Source organism: Myotis davidii, unplaced genomic scaffold, assembly GCF_000327345.1.
Source record: "Myotis davidii unplaced genomic scaffold, ASM32734v1 scaffold5472, whole genome shotgun sequence".
In the NCBI taxonomy this organism is placed as follows: Eukaryota; Metazoa; Chordata; class Mammalia; order Chiroptera; family Vespertilionidae; genus Myotis; species Myotis davidii.
Genome location: NW_006283684.1, coordinates 6,886 through 10,750, shown reverse-complemented (window position 1 = coordinate 10,750; position 3,865 = coordinate 6,886). Strand labels below are relative to the sequence as shown.

Sequence of the window (3,865 nt, the reverse complement as noted above, 5' to 3'; positions counted from 1 at the left end):
TTGCTAATCTAGCCTTTGCCTGAGGCTATCGGGCAAAAGCCTCTGTGCCGGGCCTGGGCGGGGCGGGTCCCACGGGATCAACAGGGCAGGCCGGAGAGGGAGAGCAGTTATGGCCGCTCTCAGTCCTGTCCCGGGGGCTCTGCCTCTCTGAGTCCCAGCAACCGCTGCAAACCTCGGAGAGAAAGCTGCCTTCGAGTTCCGACCGAAACCAGACAGTCCCGCTTCTCCCGTTTGAGTCTGTGCCCCTAAAGACTCGCCCGGGTCTGGAGCTCAGAGTCCGCGACTCCCTCCCGATTGAAAACGCCAACCGCGCCCTCCGCCGCCGCCCGCTCCGCGCACTCCGCACCTCAGAATTTGACTTCAGCACTGCGCCTCCTCTGAGTGTCCGAATGCGTTACTCTTTCCTCCTAGTTGTAGGACTTCCACTCAGCCAGCGTTCCTGTGGGTCTGGGTGATGTCCGTTCCGTCTTTTAGTTTCACTTTTGAAGTGGTTGTTCGAGGCAGCAAACTCCGGCGTTAACCTATGCCGCCATCTTGGTTCTCCGGTGCTTGGGGTTCTTAGAAAATATTCCCAGAAGTGGTATCACTGAGTCAAATGTAAGTTCCATTTAAAAAATTTTAAGGAAACTCCATATTGTTTTCTATGGAGGCTGTATCTATCTGAATTCCCACCAGTAGTGAACTAGTGTTCCCTTTTCTCCACATCCTCTCCAGCACTTGTTGTTTGTTGACTTTTTTTATGATAGCCATTCTGATAGGTATGAGTTGACATCTCATTCTGGTTTTAATTTTCATTTCTCTGATGATTAGTGACTTTGAGCATTTTTTTTTTTCATATGGCACTTGGCCATCTGTATATCCACTTTGGAGAAAAGCCTATTCAGGTCTCCTGCCCATTTTTAAATTGGATTGTTTGTCTTCCTTTTGTTGACTTGTATGAGTATTTTATACATTTTGGATATTAACCTCTTATCAGAAGTATCATTGACTAATATGTTCTCCCATACAGTTCCCTTTTCATTTTGATGGTGGTTTCTTTTGCTGTTCAGAAGCTTTTTATTTCGATGTAGTCCCATTTGTTTATTTTCTCCTTAATTTCCTTTGCCCTATGAGATGTATCTACAAACATATTGCTATGAGAGATGTCTGAGATTTTACTGCCTATGTTCTCCTCTAAGATTTTATGGTTTTATGCTTTACATTTAAGTCTTTTATCCACCGTGAGTTTATTCTTGTCTGTTGTGTAAGTTGGTGGACTAATTTCATGTTTTTGCATGTCTGTCAGTTTTTCCCAGCAACATTTGTTGAAGAGACTGTCCTTACTCCATTGTATGTTCTTGCCTCTTTTGTCAAATATTAATGAATTGTAATGATGTGGGTCAATTTCTGGGGTCTCTGTTCTGATCCATTGGTTTATATACATGCTCTGTGCCAGTACCAGGCTGTTCCAGTTTTATGGCTTTGTAGTACAGTTTGATATCTGGTATTGTGATCACTCCTACTTTGTTCTTTTTTCCTCAAGATTGCTATAGCTATTTTGTGTGTTTTTTATGGTTCCATATAAATTTTCAGAGTATTTATTCTAGCTCTGTGATGCATACCATTGGTTTTTAATAGGGATTGTGTTGAATCTGTAGATTGCTTTAGGTAATATAGACATTTTAATGATGTTAATTCATCAAATGCATGAACATGCTATATGCTTCCATTTGTTTGTATCTTCCTATATATATTTTTTCAATGTCCTATAATTTTCCAAGTACAGGTCTTTTGCATCCTTGGTTAAGTTTATTCCTAGGTATATTTTTTTTGTTGTTGTAATGGTAAATGGAATTGTTTGTTTAGTTTCTCTTCCTGAGAGTTTATAATTGGTGTATAATAATGCTATAAATTTGTGGATGTTGATTTTGTATCCTGCTACCTTGCCAAATTCATTAAGTCTAATAGTTTCCTGGTGAAGTCTTTAGGCTTTCTTTTATACTGTATCATGTCTTCTGTGAACAATGACAGTTTTACTTCCTCCTTCCCAATTTGGGTACCTTTTATCACTTAATGTCTGATTGCTGTGGCTATGTCTGCCAGTAATGTGTTGAATAAGTGTGGTGGAAGCAGACACCCTTGTCCTGTTCCTGTTCTTAAAAGAAACACTTTTAGTTTTTGCCCATTGAGTATTATGTTGGCTGTAGCTTTATCATAGATGGCCTTTATTATGTTGAGATATGATCCCTCCATTCCTACTTTACTGAGGTTTTTATCAAAAAAGTGTGCTGGATTTTGTCAAACACTTTTTCTGCATCTATTGATACGATCATGTTATTTTTATCTTTCAATTTGTTTATGTGACATATCACATGTATTTATTTGCAAATATTGTACCACTCTTGCATCCCCAGAATAAATCCCACTTGAGCATGGTATATGATCTTTTTAATATATTGTTGGGCCTGATTTGCTAATATTTTGTTGAGGATTTTTGCCTCTGTGTACATCGGGGATATTGGCCTGTAATATTCTTTATTTGTATTGTATTTATCTGGTTTTGGAATTAGGATAATTCTGACTTCATAAAAGAGCTTTCTCTTGACTATTTGGAATAGTCTGAGGAGGATAGGTGTTAATTCTTTGAATGTTTGGTAAAATTCTTTTATAAATCCACCCAGTCTAGAACTTTTATTTGCTGGAAAGTTTTAAATTACTTCTTCAATTTTATCAGTTATAATTGGCCTACTCAGGTTTTCTGATTCTCCATTGTTGAGTTTTGGAAGATTTTATGTTTTTAGGAGTTTGTCCATTTTGCCCAGGTTGTCCAGTCTGTTGTCATATAATTGTTCATCATATTTGCTTACAATCCTTTGTATTTCTATGGTGTCCATTGTTATATTGCCTCTTTCATTTCTTATTTTATTTATCTGGGTCCTCTTTCTATATTTCTTGATGAATCTGGCTAGGGATTCATCAATCTTATCTTTTGAAAGAACTAGTTCTTGAATTTATTTAACTTTTGTATTTTTTTTGTCTCTATGTCATTAATTTCCTCTCTACTCTTTATTATTTCCTTCCTTCTAATTCCTCTGGGATTTTCTTCTTGTTCTCTTTCTAATTAAATTAGTTTTTGGGGTAGATAGTTGATTAGTGCTTTTTCTTGTTTCTTGAGGTAGGCCTGTAGTGCTATGAACTTCCCTTTCAGGACTGCTTTCACCGTGTTCCATTGGTTTTGGGTGGTTGTGTATTCATTTTCATTTGTTTCCAGGAAGTATTTATTTTTTTGCTTTATCTCATTGGTAACCCATTCATTGATTAATAATATGCTATTTAGCCTCCATGTATGTTAGTGTTTTTGAGATTTTTTTTTAATTGTAGGTGGTTTCTAACTGTATGTCATTTGATCTGAGAAGATGCTTGGTATTACAGCAATCCTCTTGAATTTGTGTAGACTTGTTTTGTGCCCTAAGATGTGATCTACCTTTGAGAATGTTCCATGTGCATTTGAGAAGAATGAATATTCTGTTGCTTTGGGGAGAAATGTGCTATAAATATCTGTTAGATCCCTCTGATCTAGTGTGTAATTTATAGCCTTGGTTTCCTTGTTAAATTTTTGTCTGTAATACCTATCCAGTGATGTCTGGGGGTGTTAAAGTCCTCTACAATGACTGTTTGCTGTCAATATCTCCCTTAAAGTCCATCAAGAGTTTTTATGCATTTGGGTGCTCCTATATTGAGGCATCAGTCTTATTCAAGGACTGTGCTGAAAGGGTCTTCCTTCTGGGAGAAACAGACTCTCAGATGTGGTTGTTGGTTGTCTTCTGTGGTTCAGGCCTGTGCTTAACAAATCCTGAAGACTTCAACTTTATAGACACATTGAAAC

The 3,865-nt window shown here is 37.7% G+C and overlaps 1 pseudogene; it reads left to right on the top strand.

Annotated features, from left to right (window-relative positions):
- Window positions 1-3,865, top strand: part of LOC102757852 — a 17,689-nt pseudogene that overhangs the window by 11,630 nt on the left and 2,194 nt on the right.